At 41.4% G+C, this 19,576-nt stretch overlaps 1 protein-coding gene across 6 annotated transcripts in view; it reads right to left on the reverse strand.

The window, feature by feature from the left end:
- The window catches only part of MGAT5 (mannosyl (alpha-1,6-)-glycoprotein beta-1,6-N-acetyl-glucosaminyltransferase), a 301,985-nt gene that overhangs the window by 238,714 nt on the left and 43,695 nt on the right, over window positions 1-19,576 (reverse strand). For 4 of the 6 annotated variants that reach the window (XM_023527509.1, XM_023527510.1, XM_023527508.1 and 1 more), the window contains exon 2: window positions 11,391-11,440. The exons of the other annotated variants lie outside the window; for them this stretch is intronic. The gene's annotated coding sequence lies outside the window, so the exon portion shown is untranslated. The remainder of the gene's footprint in view (window positions 1-11,390; window positions 11,441-19,576) is intronic. 6 annotated transcript variants of the gene reach the window in all.

Below are 19,576 nucleotides of genomic sequence, written 5' to 3' on the forward strand. Positions count from 1 at the left end.
GAGTTTTTTCCAGGAAGTATTTTATCACTGGTTTTGTGTAGAATTGCCCACACACTGTGATAACAAAAACGCAGATAGGCTGAAGTCAGTTTTTAGTCTCTATAGACATGCACCATCTTGTAGCTGTACCTGGAGAGGACCGCTCCCATCGCCCTACCACGGAAGCTGCGGCTCAACTAAAAGCAAAAGAACCATGCAAACACAAGTCTTCTGGAGACACAGAATAAATGCCAAAGTTCAGACACAAAAGTTTTTGTGTTTCACTCACTGAGACAGCCCTTCAGTTAATACTGAGGGGAGAGCACGGTTTTTCAACCTCAACGCTACTATTTGGGCCAGATAATCCTTTGTTGTGAGGTTGTCCTGTGCATTATAGGATGTTTAGCAGCATTCCTGGGCTCTACCCACTACATATCTGTAACACCTTCCCTCTCCCTCCACCCGAGATGTGGCAAATGTCCTCCAGGAAGCAAAATCACCACCAGTTGAAAATCACTGGAGTAGAAGTCAGAACACCTCTGGAAGAGTATGGTAAGTCCTCAATGTTGTTGATAGATTCCGTGACTTTAAGCAAAATGTATAATGAAACCAATTTTACCATAGCTTAATTGATATAAACAAGAAAGAGTTAAGTTTCTACAGCATCTCTCGTTAACATTATAACATTGAACTAAAAGATGTTATTAGAGGCTATTCGAGAACCTGCTGCACACAAGAAATCAGGCACAGCGACTGCCTTATAGGCAATGGCTTTATGGTACCTGAGATCTAGATGAACAGATGCACTACAACTAGGGAGAGAAATAATCAACCTGCAACGGGAGAAAGTAGGAGAGGACGAAGTCGTGAGGCTGCCCAGTCACGAGTGGCTGAGCCGGACAGAGGCCACGGCAGCAGCAGCAGACACCTCTTAAAGAGGCCACGTCAATGTGCGGACTTTTGTGGTGATGGACCTGCTAGCTCTGAGCGCCAGTGCTGAGTTGGCTGCACAGGGGGCACCATGAACTTAGCGGGAGACACTGAGCTGTCTGAGTGAGGGCCGGAGGCGAGGCTCTCTCATGGGCAGAAGTGCCGGCAGTATCCATCGTTCCTCTTTAAGCCCTTCCCGCTCCACACACTGTGCAGACGCAGCGCCGCCACAGCTGACATGTCAAACTGGATAATGGAGATCGCTCTGCCCAGAGGATTCCCTGAAACTTCACCTCCCCCAACCCAAGCTATATCCAGGTGTGTCCTCAGCGAGTCAGGTGCTTCTTGCTGAGCAGCGCCTAGACTCACACTGGTGGCAGCTGGCCTTGGTTTCTGGTGTGGATTCTTGAGGCAACTATAAGCACAGCATCTGTGGATTGCTTGCTGAATCTTAACGGGTGGCCCCGGAGGGGCACGGGCTGGGGCTAAACTTGGCCTGCAGCTGAACCCCTCTCAGGGTGCCACTGGACACCTACTATACAAAGTCACACTAATAAGACTGGGAGATTTAGGAGCTTTGCTTAGTACATAGAAACAGACAAGGAAAGACAGCCAAAATGGGAAGACAAAGAAGCAGAAACCATATGAGAGAACAGAACACAGATCCAGGAATAATGGAGTCAAGCACTCTAACAGATGCAGAGTTCAAAGCACTGGTTATAAAGATGCTCGATGAATTTAGGGGAAATGTAGATGAAATCAGTGAGAACTTTAACAAGGATATAAAACATAAAAATGGAAATGGAAATTATAAAAGAGAACCAGTCAGAAATGAAGAACACATTATCTGAGATGAGTATATTAGAGGGAATCAACAGAGTGGATAAAGAAGAGCATCGAACCACCGATATAGAGCATGGGGAAGCCAAGGACACTCAATCAGAATGGCAAGGAAAAAGAAGCCAAGAGTATAATAATTATTTAAGGAGCCTATGGGACACTATTAAATGTAAAAATATCCATGTCGTAGGGGTACCAGAAAAAACAAACAAACAAAAAAAAACAACAAGACATTGAAGAGTTATTTGAAGAAATAATGATGGAAAACTTCCCTCACCTGGTGAAGGAAATAGACATACAACCCCAGGAAGCTCAGAGAGTCTCAAAAACCAGGAAACGAAAGAGGCCCACATCAAGATACATCATAATAAAATGTCAAAGGTTAAAGACAAAGAATCTTAAAAGCAGCAAGAGAAAAGTAGTTACCCACAAGGGAGCACCCATAAGAATGGCAGCTGATTTCTCAAAAGAAACTATGCAGGACAGACAGAAGGACTTGGCACAAAATATTCAACGTGATGAAAATCCAAGAACTACGATCAAGAATATTTTATCCAGTAAAGCTATCATTTAGAGTGGAAGGACAGATAAAGAGCTTCCCAGACAAAAATTAGCTAAAGGAATTTATCAGTACCAAGCTGGTATTATAGAAAGTGTTGGAGGGACTTCTTTAAGAAGAAAAAACATGTATCAAAAACAGGAATAAAGAATGATAATAACTACATTACCATCAACAGTTACCTCAAATGGAAAGAATTAAAATTAAGTGTTCCAACCAAAACACAGAGTGGCTGAATGAGTAAGAAAACAAGACTCCTACATATGCTGCCTACCAGAGACTCACTTCAGATTAAAAGACACACACAGACTAAAAGGAAGGGGATGAAAAAAGATACTGCTTTGATCGACCTAGAGGGCATTGCACTGAATGAAATGGATCGGATAGACAAATATTGTATTTCATGTAGAATCTAAAGAACAAAATAAAAGTGAAAATAAATTCATAGATACAGAGAATATTTTGAGGGCTACTAGATGGATGGAGGGTGTTAGCGAAAAAAGGCAAAGGAATTAAGAAGTACAAATGGATAGTTGCAGAATAGACTTGGAGATGTAGAAGGTAGCATGGGGAAGATGGTTAATGATGTAGTAATAAATATGTAAGGGGGAAGAGGGGTACTAGATTTAGTGGGGTGATCACTTTGCGAGTTATGTGGATCTCTGATCACTATGCTGTACAACTGAAACTGGTAATTATTGTATGCCAGCTATAATTGAAGAAAACTCACTGAATTGTACAATGTAAATACAAGCAATTAATTGGCTTTTATATTTCAGTAAAGCTGGGAGGAAGAGATGGGGGAAGAGTATGAAAGATACAAAAGGCAATAGAGCAGAATGGTCAAGAGTGAAGGGTGGGGAGCCAATTGGCTCAGGTTCGGATCCCAGTGGGTGACGCTGGACAAAGTTCTTGACTCCTACATCCCTCGGTCTCTATAATATGGAGATAATAGCAGCACAGTCAATTCTCATTATTCGCAGCAGTTATAGTCTATCAGGTCACCACAAATACTGAATTAACAATTACTGAACCAATGCTCCTAGGAAAATATAGGATTACGTTCCTGTAAGCCTCCAGTTACAACATGTTTACTGATCAGTACGTAAGCATGTTTCATATGTGTTTCTGTGTTGACATCTTATTTAATACATACTGTTGATTTATTAACATCGAACTCACAGCCATAACACTATAACTCATGCTCAAAGAAACAGACTTATCTAACACGTGTATTTTCTCTGCAAGGCATATTGTACAGCCTTCTAGCACTTAGGAACTTCAGACAGCACTTTAGCACTATGTTTAGGAGCCATTTAAACGGTGAAATTACTGAAAAAATAAAAAAGAATAAAGCTCAAAAATGCCCCCAAAGTAGTACTAATTAAACCACAAAGAAGGCACTTATTTATAATAAGAGACCTGAAACAAGGCAAAGCATTACTTTGCTCAACCTCAACTGAGAATGTGGCAACTCAGATCTTCCTTCCTCCACTCTGTATGTCTTGCAAGTGGTCACAAAAGTTTCATAACGACTGATTTTAGCATTACAAATAAATTTTAACAAGTAGGTAAATTTGCAAATACAGAATCCACAAACAACAAAGATCGACTATGCCTCCCTGAGCGTAGCTCTAAAGATTTAGTGAATTAACACAGGCACACCTCAGAGACATGGCAGGTTCAGTTCCAGATCACCACAATAAGGTGAGTACCACAATAAAGCCTGTCACATAAATTTTTTGGTTTCCGAGTGCATATAAAAGTTATGTTTATATTATGCTGTATTCTATTAAGCATGCAAAAGGATTATGTCTAAAAAACAATGTGCATACTTTGATTGAAAAATACTTTACTGCTAAAAAATGCGACCCGTCATCCGAGCCTCTAGCAAGTCATAATCTTTGCTGGTGGAGGGTCTTGCCTCAATATTGATAGAAATGCAATATCTACAAAGTACTATAAAACGAGGTATGCCTGTACAGATAAAGCACTAAGAACACTGCCTTCCTAGCACACAGTAATGTTACATTCTATCAGGTCACTCAGCTAATGTTAGTTATTATTCAGGAGACAAATATGTCAATAAAATACTATATGATGTGAAAAGCATAACAAAGTTATGGAAAAAAACACGTAGGCGGTACCAAAGAACCACAGAGGTGGGAATATGGCATGAAAGAAATCAAAACTCAAAATTCCTAAAATTTCTTCTCTAAAGCAATCTCTCAATCTGTTCATCTTCCTTTCTTTTCACCAAAAGGTTACACTCCTCGTGCCAGTCATCTACTATTTTTTCTCTCAAAGCCATTATCCATACACCTTGCCCTTTTTGCAAGGCATCAAAGAAAACATTTCCCAAACTCCCTTGCCAAATGGTTTCAATGTTGGGTTGGCCTGTGGGAGACACTAATAGAAACTGGGAGGGCAGGCCCAGGGAAGAAGCCAGATCTGTCACTCTGTTTCCATTTGCCCAGGGCCATGTCCTTCATGGATGCTGCTCTTTCCAGAGGACCTCACTTTCCAGGTCTGATAACAACACTACCTCCCATTCCCCCTTGCAGCCCTAAGGGTAGGCTACCTTCTGGATGCTGCAAATCTCTGGGTTACCACGCACTCTTTTTGGTGTCTCATCTCTTCTATCACCTACGTGTCCTCTTTTCTGTAATAAGTTCTTTGTCCAAAATGGCTCATCCAGTTCTTCTGACATCCTACTAAGTAAACACCGGCTCAAAAAGGATACTACGCTCTGCAATTCTTCTGCCAAGTACGCCCCCACCCATCGCACACACCCCTGTCCCTCCCATACATCTCAGCTCTCACTTTCTGACTCTAGCTTCTGTGAATTGAGAGGCAATAAAGGGGTTCTGGTGTTTTGTTTTGTTTTTTAATTCACTGCTGCAAGAAAATAAAAGCACTTATAAAGGTATTAGAGCTACTTCAGCTTTTTATCGTTAGATTACTTCTGCTACCTTTCAACATGGGCTACTGGCTACCCCTAAACGAATGGTCCCTTCCAGTTAAGTGTTATTTCTTTTTTAAAGATTAAGCATTACTCACAACTCAAAAATACCTTGATTTAAAAAAAACAAAACAAAACAAAACAAAACAAAACAAAAAAAACCCCAAATGCAGCCAATTTGGCACATACACTATTTACTCTCACAGTTGGCACCAGTCACTCCTGGCTGCTGACAATGACTTGTTGTAATCACTATCCATTAATTCTGAGACAACTTCCATTCTCTTTTCTTTCCATTGCTTCTTACATCCCAGTGCATAAAAACATAATGACTGACTAGAATCACCAGCAAGCATAAAAGAGGAATAAGCGAGTTCCTTTGGAAAAAATACAACAGTGAACAAGATTCTGATAAGTGAATCAAAGAAGCAGAAGGGGGGACCAAGAGGAATTGTGCTGCTCAGTGAACCCATGTTCTCTTCTTTTCCCTGGAGACACAGCTAGACTACTTTTCCCAGCAAGGTGTGGCCAGGTGACTGACCACTAACCACTAACTACTGCCAGGCCCAGCCAAAAAAATCCTCCCACGCTGGCTCCTCCATCTGTTCGCCACTTCCAGCGGCTGTACTGAACATTACTGCAAAGTAATCCTAGAGGGCCTATGTTCAAAAAGTCAGGGCCTATTAAGCCTCGGTCGCTAAATGACTTCTTAAATGAAAAAGAGGTCATTTCCCCCCGCCCCCACCAGCCTAAAACCATAAATACAAAAAACACATACTGGGTAAAAAATAACTATACACACAGACGCAGACGCAGACGCAGACACAGACACACACACAGAGATCCATTTTTTACAATAGGTCACTATGCAGGACATGCGCTTTTCAAAAGAGCTGGTCAGACATCTGGTCAAGGTGGCCAAGTAGGTATATGTAATAATCCCCAGCATACTCCTTCCAGAAGGATCTCGAAAAAGAGACCCACTGGGGCAAGGGGCTCAGGAATAAGCACCTGTTCCTGGTGCCACATTTCCTGTCAGGGAGAAGAACGGCACCGTGCTGACCAACCACCACTCTGCAGCATAAAAACCATGATTCAGAGAGGGCAGGGTGGGCCTCCCAGCATACTAGGGCAGAAACAGATCTGAAACGCACATCTTCTATGTCAGAGCTACTCAAAGGGGAAGTAGTGTGGGCCAGCCCACAAAGTGTTCTGGTCTGTGAAGAGATAAGTACCAAAATTGAGGATAAGTGTTCTGGGAACTTTTACAGCAATTTGACAGGGTAACTTTATGTTTTTGAATCTAATAATAAAATTGAAGTCTTGTTATTTCGGACTTCCTTGTTTTTTTATTTCATTTTGCTAGTAATTGATTTTTATTATACCAGATCATGATGGCTTAGATTTTTTAAAAAGTATTGCATTTCTCGGAGCACCCTATGTCCCCAGGTTCTTCAGCCAAATTCTCAAGGCTAATGCACCCTCTCCTCCAATCCTTCCAGCCTCACCCTCACCTGGGCTCTCAATCCTCCTGGCTCAGCAACTCGCTCTACTCTTCTTTCCAAGGTGATGTCTCATTAAAGGGGTGGTGATAAACTCCCACGAGCCCCTCCTATGCGTGAGCTATGGCTGCTGATTCCTGTAAGCCGTCTTGAGGCTCAGGTCCAAACAAAGAATTAAGTGAACAATCAGTCGTCCATCAACACAGCTAAAATAACGCGGGCTGTGGTCCCAGAAAATGGCCACAGTGAAAGAAGAAATGACTAGAAACCTGTCAATGGGTCTTACCTACCTTAATTAACCTGACAGAGGCTGTCTATCCATCATCCTAAACCTGAAAGGCAAAGTGAAATGGCCTTCGCCTTTCTCCTCCAGGGAGATGGACATATATGGTAAAATCCCATACTGGTTTGGGGAGAAACGAGAGGTTACTTACAAAGCAAATTGTCTGTGTGTGGCATCAAGTATGATGAAGTATTATGTGAAGGGAATGGGATGGGAAGATAGCATTGGCTCTGCCAAGCAGGACCTGCTGAATTGTCCATTACGAGGGAGTCCTGAAGTAGCTGGAGAAAAGGACTTACACACACACACCTCCTTGAAACTGAATGAGGACAAAAACAAATGGCAATGACATAACAGAATGAACAAAGGAAACTGGAAGTATAAGGGCAGATCCAGGTAGCACCAATCTTCTTCAGAGCATGGATATGCTGGGGCTTGGTGTAGATCTGGGCTCCAGGCAGACCGCATTTTTTAGAACTTCCAGGGACGAAAGGACAGTGACCTTCACATAAGCCCACCTAAGCATCTTTTCATAGTTAAGAAACATCTTTCATATCTGTCATCGGCGAGATAAGAAAGGCAGAGAACCTAGGGGGAAGTATATTAGTGAGTGTTCTAGTAAGTCTCTGTGCTTCTTTGGATAGTTGAAAAAATTTTAAATAATGTTTTCAAGCAAAGCCAGAGAACGGACACAGGATGCTGTTTTAAGTAAATGCTCTTGCCATGAACTGGGAATTCTGATTAGATCCAGTCAAAACCAGACACGCTTTATGAAGACAACTCCTCTGCTGCTCCACGTTTAGCCTGGTGACAAGTGGCTGCCCACAGCCCTGACCTCGGCCTCTGCAGCCCCACCTTTCCCTTGGGCCTTTTGCCAGTGTTTCTTCCACTGAGCTCCTCTATCAGTAATGGGTAGTAGCCATCTGGAATGCAGTCTTATGGCCTCCAAGGCACTTCTTGGGCTCTGAGAAAGAAGGCTGAGATGGATTACCAACATGCACCACAAAGCGCCGGGAAGGAGACAAACATTCCCCTCAGCTGACAATCTCTTCAAAGCCTACGGCCACCATCAACCTGGCTCGAGAGCCTGTTCCTGCACCCCTGCGGCCTGGCAAGCTATGCACTGGAGTTAGCTGTGCAACACACAGACAAGGTTACGCACTGAGGTTTCATAAGATGTGACTAACGTCCTGGGAACCACAGGAAGAAATCTGACTACAGGCAGCAAAGGTATATGATTTTAATTGCTTCTAAGGCCTGCTGTCTAAATCTCCTGCTATGCAGCTTCCAAGATTACTCGTCTTTGATGCCAATAGGGAAACATCGTTAATTTTAAATCTCATAACCTGGCATTGTTGATTAATGTATTTCAATGTCTGCAACACCAAGATAAAAACAGTCATGTGCTGCATGATGACATTTCAGTCAATGACAGATCACATATATGACGATGGTCCACGAAGATTATAATGGGGCTGAAAAATTCCTATCACCTACCGATATGGTAGCCATCATAGTATCACAGCACAATGTGTCTGTGGTGATGGTGTTATAAACCTACAGCACATCCAGTTGTATAAAAGTACAGCACACACAGCTACGTACAGTACATTACACTCGATAATGACAGATGACCATGTTACTGGCTTATGTAGTTACTATACCTTTTATCGTTATTTTAGAGTGTACTTATAAAAATGTTTGTTGTAAAAAACATGCTGGCAGTAGCCTCATATAGCTCTTGTTCACTGCATCTCTTGATTAGGTCTTTTCCTTGTGTGCTTGATTTAGTCTCGTGTTGTTTTGTACAGTAACATGCTGTAGCCTAGGAGAAATAGGCTCTACCACATAGCCTAGGTGTGTAAAAGGCCGTACTATGTGTGTAGTGCACTCTGATGTTTACATGATGAAATCACCTAACGACGCATTTCTCAGAACGTGTCCTCCTTGTTAAGCAATGCAAGACAAAATTGTTCTACCTAAATCTTGTCTTCTTTACATTCATTAGTTCAGCTCATCATGCTGCCACATGCCAGGTTCCGTGTTAGCCACTGGTGGTATGAAGAGCAATAGGGCCAAGAAATTTACAGTCTAGAAAGACCCACAGTATGTAAAACGCATTCCAATTTCATTCTCTTCTTTCTTTGGCAATATAAGTTCACATGACCTATTGGAGTGGCTTTGGTTTTAGTTTTTATTTTTTACCATGAACACTACATTTTTCACTTTAGTATGTGAAGAAATAAAGCTCAAAAATTGGTTCTTTCAGAAATTAGAGCATAAGAAAATCAGGTATAGGATCTACCTAGCCATTTGAGAAACATCTTCCAACATCAATTTCCCAGTAATATCCTCTCTTTACCACAGGCTCTATGGTAGTCAGAATTAAAGAGTCATTTGTTCTTAGAAGCCAAAAATCTTCCTGATCCACATTGACTCATAGTTACACATAAAACCAAGCATAAAGCCAGGACAACTTCTTCCTATCTAAATCAGAAGAGAGATGATTTTACAATATGGGAGAATAGAGAGCTGCTTCTCCACCTTCTGGAAGACCCAACTATATTTCCACATTCCTGGGTGTTGCCTAAGCATGTAGAGGCCGTGTACTTTATATTCTGAAGGCTATTTAAGGATTATAGGAAATGCAAACTCATCTGTGATATGGCTTTCAAGTTATAAATGTCAATGACAGCCAAGTCTGCTGCGTTGGGAACTCCTCCAACAACAGGTTGACGACAACCCAATTCGACGGCTCTGGAGGAGGCTGACAGACAGCTGCTCTTTCAGTAGTTATTCCTAAAGGAGCCAAGAGGCCTCTCCAAAGGCAGCCAGGTATGACATGCTGAGGGGGGACGGTGACAATATATTCGGTAGCAGATAGACACAGCTCAGGAGTGCCACACGACGCCAACATGTCTGTCTGCTCCATGAAGGCTGTCAACCACACACAATGCAGAGCTGAGAGCAAGAGGGAGGTGCAGACACTGTCATAACAACAACAAAAATCATAGCACAGGAAAGGCAGAAAGATCCTTCCCACAGCATAAGCCACAGCAACTAGGTATCAGGGACCAGGGACCCAGCTCCAAGTCTCCATGATGCCAGCCTGCTATCCCCATCTGCCATGCCTGGCAACTTACGGAGAGTGGTGAACGAACTTCCCTATCTGCCAACACTAATTTCAGAACAGACTCTTGAAGAGAGACTGTTCAGTTAACCAGTCTCTGAAATGAAGTCCCATTTCCATTAAATGATGTGTGTGATGTGTGCACATAGGGAGGAAAGGAGGGTTGAATTAAATATGCTTCTTGCATCTCAGATAAATTCCACATCTTTAGAGATTCAAAATCCCTTTGAGGTTCTGAAGGAGACACTTATTGTTTCTCTGGTTTCTCCCAGGGGAATAAACTCTCAAGGTGACACCAGAGAGAAGTCTCTGATAAAAGTCACATGGTCACATGATCTTCTAGCTCTAACATTAAGGCTTTTATTCACATCAAACAGTCGTGTCTGCTTGTGAGTTGCTGGGGAGTTTTTCTCCTGTGATGTTGTTAGAGACAAGATTTTTTTCAAAGAGTCACATATATAAAAGAAACAAGAATTAGGAATGTTTAATGTTTCGTTCTGTTAGCCCCATATCCTTGACACCCAAATCCTGTCAGCCTGTGAAGTCCAAATATTCTGCTTCCAAGTTGAATGTCTGATTTTTCAAGGTAACTCTCAAGGGTGGCCTGGACAGTGGTTTTAAGTGCTACAGACTATTCAGACAGAAATAGTAAATAAAGACGTATTTAACGAATTGCTTCTTCTATAAACTATGTTCATAACTGGGGACTAAGAAGACTGTAGTCGTTGAGCAATGGTTCCTCGATAAGACACAATTCAGTGACTGTGCAATCTTTATGAGTCACACTCCCGTTCATTGCCTTTTTTTATAGTCACTCCATGTCAGGTCTGCTCTGAAGAGATCAGCCCTTCTGTGTAAGAGTCACTAGCCATAATGAAGTTCGATAGATCTGTATTTGATAAAAATCAAATAAAGTAATAAATGGCCTTCTGCCCTAGTCACTTTACTAATTCTAGACAGATGAAATATCCTTGCCTGATTTTCCTAAAAGATCAAGTCCACCAGATCTTAAACAGATAGCCAGAGATGTCCCCTCAATATCGGGTGGCACCGGTAAGGCCCCTGCTTGGCCCCTAGGGACTATGGTATATTTTGATGGTTCCAAACACTAACATCTGACTCAACTATTTGGTCCTCTCCTTCCCAAGGGCAAACATCCTGATCTGTGCTTAGCCGGGTAAATATTTGCTTACTACAATACTTACATGGCCTAATGGATCCTCTGTCAATGTCCACCTTGGAACAGTAATCACTCCTGAAATCACAAGGACAGAGACATTTTTAAGTTTCTCCTCTTTAATGACTTGATATACTACAAACAGGCTGACAAAAGCTTCTGTGAACTTTGCTTCTCTCATTTTAGAACCCGAGTGACTTTTAAGATGGTCTCCCTCCCGCCAGAAAAAAAAGGATACTTAAAAATAGCTAGGTGGGAGGCCCTATCACTTCAACATCCCGTGGCATTCGCCTAAAAAATTGTATTATCTCACTTGCTAGGATCCAACTCCATCCATTATTAGTTCAGCAGAAGTAAGGCTGCATTTGGCAAAGACAGAGCATCCGCTCAAAACTGCTCGTTACTCCAAGTCTCAGGAGGAATTAAACTAAAGCTTTTAACAATGCTTTCTGGACTTGACCACATTAATACACACATAAAGTCCCAAGTATATGTATACACAGAATTTCAAAAACAGATAGCTCTATTATAAAAAAAACTAGGAGTTTGCAGTAAGATCAAGCCAACTGGATTACATGTCTGTTCATACAAATACAACAGATTACTTATAGCTGCTTCGCCTTGAATAAAACAATGAAAAGGCATTTTAGAAATGTATCTACTATGTGCTTCTATATAGTTAACATTTTCCCTCTATAAAACATCTTTTTTAAAAAAAGGGAGAGAAATGTGTCTTTTGACAGATACATACAGTGAGTGTGTTTCTAGTATTTTTGGAATTTATCAGCAGGGAATTACAAAACTGAAAGAGCTCGATAAGGAGGCAAGGAGAGAGAGAGAGGAGGAAGGAGGAAAAAAAAATAAAGACCACGTTGCACAGATATAGCTTCAAGTTGACTGCCCACAGATTTTTCTAAGACTGACCAACTGGTCTACCTTCCACTTATGGACCTCATAGAAGAACACATACGATTTTCTGCTGGAAAATCTGAGAAAGTTTTGTTATTTTTAATCCAAAGAAACCAATTCCTTCTTTGTATGGTCTGCAGCATATAACTACCATTCACAGCATTAACATTTTTTGTCTTTGTCAACAATCTGAGCAATACCAGAAGGTTATACACTGAGGCACTGGGGAGAGCAGGCTCAATCTGCAGCCATTCCAAATCCACTGTCTCCATGAAACAGTTGCCTCAATAAATGCTTACTAAAGAAGGATGGAGTGTTGGAAGGAACTGAATCAATGCCGGTAACCATGTGGCCACTTTTTATATCAGCTTCTGTTTGAGATAGCTTTGAGGTGAAGGATGGTTTTTGAAACTTGATCATCATGATACAGAAAAAGCTGCTAACTCCAGTAAGTCCAGTCACCAAGATATATTTTGAGAAAACAATCCTATGCATCTTGGTCAACATCAAAACACCTCATTCACGTGGAGTGGTATAGACTAATAAAACGAAAACCCATGTGCCTCGGACCTAAATAATATCAACTTCAGTGCTTTTACTCCTTTCCATGTTTTCATAAACATCTCACTCAGTAGTTATATGGCAATTTTCCTTGTGAGTTTTGAGATCAAGTAGGTGACTTATTAATCATACCAGTAGTAACAATGTAAGATTCAAAAAATCATTCATGACATAACCAAAAAAAAAAATTCATTACCCTTTACCTCCCCCAATGCTTTCAAATTTGGATTTTTCTTTAATAATACACTAATTAAGAATTCAATCTTGATTTTACCTTAAGAATCAGATAAGCTACTCCCAGAATTATATGAAAACTATTGCATTATCCTTGGCTGTATACATTACCAAAATTCATAATTATCAAGAAACCAAAAGGCCATTCACTTCTGATTCTAGGCAAAACTTTAATGTTCAACTAACCTTAAATATCATTTCCTGAGGAGCCAAGGATATAAACGGAAAGTTTATAGCCGTTTCATCTGTGTCTATAGATAAAGAAAACGGTGAAGGAAGTTCCCCTTCTCCTTCCTAATTTTCAAAACAGCATCACTCCACAGCTTTCAAGATTTCACCCGAAGGTACCTTTTCTGGGGATTAACAGGCTCCTCAATCTCTTCTTGGGCTTATGTTTTGATTTTCCTTTCTTAATTATACCGAAACTGTGAAAGCATTTATAAACAGAGATCATGGGAATGCAATTCAATCTAGAACGAATAAAGCAGCAATTCCAAGGGACAGACAGTGAAAGAGTAGCTAGAAAAAACTAGAATCCTATTTTCAACCAACATTTACCGCTTTCATTTTACATTTTGCATAAAAGATATTGCAAATGGCCCGCAAACAAAATAATCTACTTGGATCAGCTCTGCACTCTAGGGAGGCACGCTATTAGAAATCTGCATTTGAGTTTCTTGCCTACACCTCCCCCCCTCATTCAAAGCATCTCAAAGGTGGGCCATGATAAAGCAAGCAGGTTCATGAACCACCTCTGCAGTGTCTACTTTGGACCTGAAGACACAATGGTGGTCAATTCTAGACCTGTGGTCTCACACCTCTCCACTCCCTTCATGCCCTTCAGCACTGGAATCCATCTGGTTGATCCCTTTTCGATTTTACACCCAAGCTTTTCATCTTCTTGTTCCCTATGTACAATGTCTCTTCAGAGAATCATGAATCTTGATGCAAAAACAACCATGGGCATAACTCAAAGCAGGCTTTCCCTCTCTCCTTTCTCACAGCCTAAAAAGCAAAAGTGGCTCACTGAGAAACCAAAGAAAACAGCTGATGGGAGTTTATGGCTCTGCCTAAAATATCTTCACGTCTAGGGAAAAGATTTCAAATGATAAGACTATCCAGTGGTATACACTAGAAACAAATCATGACTATGTTTATAAGCTTTAAGTCATTCAGTCTTCCTTATTGAACATCAGATGGTCACATAAACAAAGACTCCATAATTATAATACTGGCTTCACATGGCTTGCATCTTATGTTGGGTAGAGCAGATGAATTTACCACACATTGAAATTTTGCCCATTTACAAAGATCTAGAGTGGTCCTGGACATTAGACCTTACGAAATCTTAACCTTAAATATGTTTGGTTTCATCATACTTCAACAAACTTTCTAAGATCTTTCCATTTCATTGAAGCCTTCCAAAGTATAATCAAATCTAAATGTGCCCCACATTGCTCAAACTGCCCGGACTCAAACACAGAGGTCCAACCGTCATAAACCGTGTGAGGACAACCAAGTGCCTCTCCAAGCCTCTGACTTCTTATTTCAATCAGAAGAAGTCACAGTGCCTCAGCCAGAAATAATGGCGGGGATTCACAAACACTACAGAAGCAAAATACAGCCTCCACGTCGGAGAGGCAAAGGGCACTCTACTAACATTAGCAATTATTACTGTGGTTGCTATCGCTATAAAAGGATAATAAATAACAAAAGGGCAGTTCTAGAAACAGAAGCTGAAACCACAGCCACCAGTGGTGCCTGACGTGTTACATTTTCATTTTGCTGAGAGCTCTTTTGTCGGGCAGCTGTGACAATGACAACGGTTTAGTGCCTTGGGACCTAGAATACCCTTAGTTAAAATGATTGTTCTACATATGGACCCTAGGTAAAGTGTGTTTGATTTACAAATGAGAAAAAAAAAAATTCAAACTTTGTGACATCTGAATTCATCACTAACTTGGATTATAGAGATAATATTTGTAACCAACAAAGTTTACCCAAGGTTATACCAAGACATGATGACAGCAGTCCAGGAGACCACTTATCTAGGTTTGCAACTATTTTTAATGTTCATTTACAGTGTCATAAAGAGCACATCCCCTTTACAAAACTTGAATGCCACCCCAAACAAAATTTGGTATTTTCACCAAAATTATTTTAACAGGTGCTAGGGAATTAATCTTAAAACTGTGTCTGGAACCATCCCCAAGTTACACCTGGTTCTGCCCCTTAGCCTTAGCTGTAGTGTAGGCAGGCCCTGAACAGGTAACGTGAACATCATCTGGGAAGTTGGAACACAAACTCAGTGCCTCACGTGCCTACTGAATCAGGAACCCAGCCCATCCGGGCAATCTGAACAAGTCCTGCAGAAGATTCGGAAGCATGCTCAAGTTTGAGAACTACTGCCAACGGGCTATTAACACGTGGGCTGGGACATCACTTCAGATAGCTCTTTTCCTTAAAACCCTCTCTGGCATTTTTCTATTCCTTAAAAATCTTCTATAGGGTGATGTCAACTGTTCCTTTCTATTTTTAAATCCTCATGATGAGGCTGAGGATGATTCATTCAGCGCCTTATGTGATCTTTTTAACGGTAAGGCTCCTTCTCTTTCACCCCTAATGGAAGATGACTGCTGCCTGTTATTTCTGATTTAATTACAGGCACAATCCAGTAACAAAAGCCTGTCCTTTATCAACCTCAGCAAAAGCCATAATAGTGTTATAATTATAACGCTCCATTCTTTTCCATAATGTGTTCATAATAATGTATCCTTTGAAACTGATCATACCACATGTCATAACAAAGAAACACAACACCCAGGGTCAAATTTAGTTTATTGTAAATAGAAATCAAAAATGTAAGTGTTTAGGCAAACCTTTTTCAATTGACAGGAAACAAGTATACATTAACTATCTGGCTTTAACTCAACTATCTCAGTGAAATATGAAAACAAGAAAGTTGATTTAATACTTACTATGGGTCCTCAGATGACCTCACGATACTGAATGGTCTTATCAACAGATACTACCCATCATCTAACTAATTATCAAAGCAAGAAGCATTAAGGTGCATTTCTTAAATACCCCTTTTCTATACCTTTTATTTGTTGAAGTGTATATTAATTCAAAGAAGTTAATTTCATACCTGCTGTGAAACAATCTGATGAATTGTGAATACTAACATATTATTAATTTCCCTTTCCTTTTAGATGAATTTCATTCTTAAGCTGGGTAAGAAAGGCGAGATTAATGACATCTGGAAGACAATGTTCAGTTCTTGTAAGATATTAAATCAACCTCACGTGTTCAAGTAAACAGAACCTAGACAAATAGTAATGGAATCATCTCTGGGAGGTGTCCAAGGTGCCATGCAAATAAATGCCCAGAACCCCAGAAAGCATTTAAGCCGTAAATTCCAGTTAATACTCTTCTGGGACAAGAGAAGAATGAAAGCTGGAATTCTGAAGACCGCAATATGCACTGATAAACTCGTGCCCTTAACATTGACTGAACGGTTGAATTTATTTATCATACTACATATGTTTCAATTTTCCAAGGGTCCCTCTGTGTATTACTTAGCCTCTTTACACCCTTGTCTTCTTTCGACTCTCTGTGACAATCTCAGGACTCCTAGGCTCAACACGTGTGAAGAGACAGGTCTCCCTCATCAGAGGATATGAAGAAAAAGAGCATGAATTCAGTTTCATCACGCAGTTTTAGACAGCCAGGGACCTTGGTGTATATATGCTAATCCTATTTTGATAATAAGGCCACCATGAATTGAGAACTTGCTATGTGCCAAGACGCTAGGAGCTCTGTGTTATCTAACATAACAGCTCTTTGAGGTAGTACTATTATACACATTTTGCAGTTAAAAACCTGAAGCTCAGAAAGCTAAATATCTCCTGTGGGTGACCCCCATCTTCACACAGGCCTGTCAGGCTCCCATACCATACCGCTTCTCTAGGAACACGAGTAAACAGTCCATTTACGGCTGCCTAGACATTATTCCAGAAGATCTGAAAGCCTCATGCACGCCCTTTTCCTCTAAGAAGCTTCCCTGCCTACTCCAGTTCCAACTGACCCAAGTCTTTGAATTCCAACATTTAAATACAATTTCCCAAATCTACGCTATTAGATTTTCGAATGTCCACTAGAATACTCTGTGTCTAAAGAAATCTCCCCTCACAAACAAGTCCACCCAACTAAGACCAATATCCAAGTCCCAAATGCAGCCATCAGTTACCTCTGACCATTGTCTGGAGCAGTGCTCTTCCGGAATGACAGCTACTACTACATGTGGCTATTTAAATTAAAACTTTTTTTTAAAAATTCAGTTCCTCATACATACTAGTGACATACCAAGTGTTCAACAGCTACATGGGGCTAGTGACTATTAAGGTAGACAGCATAAATACAGAACATCTCCTTCATGGCAGAAAGTTCTAGTAGCCAGCGCTGGTATAGAGACATTTCAGGAGAGCACCTTTTCATCTCATATCCTACAAACAACTGTGCGGGAGGACAGAGCCTCTTCACTACAAAACTAGCTATGGGCTTCATCAGACTAACTGGGGCATAACAGTGTCTTTAGCTATCACCTTTTAAGAAATAGCATGCCTTGAGATGTTAGGCCACTTGGTAAACTTATAAAAGCCGACCCACCACATAGAACAGAAAGCATCAGAAGTGAGAGGTAAGAAGAAACTATCATCATAAACCCTTCCATTCAGGAATAACCAGGAGCAGCCGCACACACACGCAGGGCCACCCACACAGGGCCATCCCTGAGGCAAATCCTCACCAAGCTCTCTCCCAGTGAGGAGTTAGTCTTTGCTATTTCTCCTTGGCAAGTCATGGCCCTCAAATTTGGTCTCTCATTTCTAATTATTAAGGAAATCAATGCAAAGAAACCACCTTTCGAATCATGGTATTTCATACCATTCTCACTTACTTGCTTCACTAAAAGTTGGATAATTAGCAATGAGATAAGGTCTCCTGACAGTGACAGTCTGACAGGAGGCTAGACAAGAGAGCCTCGGTCCTTTCCGTGATACCTGACCTGGAGGGTTACTTAAAAGATTTCTAGGAATTAAAATCTTGAGAAATTTTGGGTATAGCACCTATTTGGGGGAGGAGCCTAAAATACAGTATTGGTTACTGCTGGATTAGAACAGCCCCAGGTCGGACATGTAGTGATAAACAGGCAAGGTCAATGATCTTACAACCTGCAAGTGCCCTAAATGTGCATTTCTTCTCTCCCCTCGGTTCTTCTTTGCTTTTCTCTTCTTCCCTCCCCATTGTCTATGCACCAGGCCCAAGGTTGAACTCTATGCCCAAGACAAGCCAGCTCTCATAGCTGTCAATACTGGTTTATACAGTTGTGGATTAAAGTCTGAATGTCCCCCACCCCAACCCACATCCCCCCACCCGCTCCAACCCCTTTAGGTAATTTTAGGAACTTCCCATGGTGTCAGATTCAAATTGGTATATAGTGCAGACCTAGGCCTCTCACACCGCAATGATAAAGTAACACACGAGAACTTTGTAAAGCTAGGACAAGAAATTAAGGTGGAGAGTTTTCTAATAAATATGCAAATCAATTCATCCTGGGGGCAGCAGGTAATGATAAACTAACATATTCCTCCCCTAGAGCCTGTGAAAGTCATCTAATCCCGGATAAGTGTTCCTCTTTCCTGAGTTCCAACTCAGTCACATCAGCAAGGCCGATTTCTGCCTCTTCCCAAGTTATTCACCTTTGCTTAAGGACCACAGCCAGCCAGCTGAAACACTAACCCTGATGAGAGTCCCAACATTAACCATTTCCAGCCCAGCAGGTCACAACAATAGCTTTGTAACCTGGCAGACCTTTCTCCAGCCTCATCCTCCCCACCCCCAACTCCACTCCCAATCCATGTCTGACCACCTGCCAGACAGACCTTGGGAAATGCCCTGAAGGCAAGGCCTTTCTGCTCCAATAAGGTGGCTTCAGCATCATCATCTCTAAGTCCAGGGGCCCAGGAGGCCCAAGAGGCCAACCTTTGGCTCAGGTCCCTCAACTGCTGGAGGGGAGAGGAAGAGCAAGAAGCCAGATGTCACAAGTTATATAAGTTACTAGGTAACCAGGTTCCCACCAGAAATATGTGCCTTCTCAGTGATGGTCTTAATCCATCTGGACCCAAACTTGCAATATCTCCAAAGTATGCCTGTACATGCTATATCTACTCTGAGAATCTCCCAAACCTGAAGTGCCCGCTCCCTCCTGTGTATGGTAACACCCATAACCATACTGTCAACTCAAGAGCAGGACATGTCTGACACTTCCTGGCATCTCTGAGTAGCATTTTAGACCCACAACATTACACAAAAATCAACACTTTGCAAGTATTTGATAACCCACTATCCACGCTTGCAAATTCATTGTTCCAACAGTGGATGTCTCAGACCATAAGATCTCTTAATGTATTGTCTGCACACCGGGAGCCCCTGAAGGCTCTGTGCTGAGGG

Source organism: Pteropus vampyrus, unplaced genomic scaffold (genome assembly GCF_000151845.1).
Source record: "Pteropus vampyrus isolate Shadow unplaced genomic scaffold, Pvam_2.0 Scaffold17, whole genome shotgun sequence".
In the NCBI taxonomy this organism is placed as follows: domain Eukaryota; kingdom Metazoa; phylum Chordata; class Mammalia; order Chiroptera; family Pteropodidae; genus Pteropus; species Pteropus vampyrus.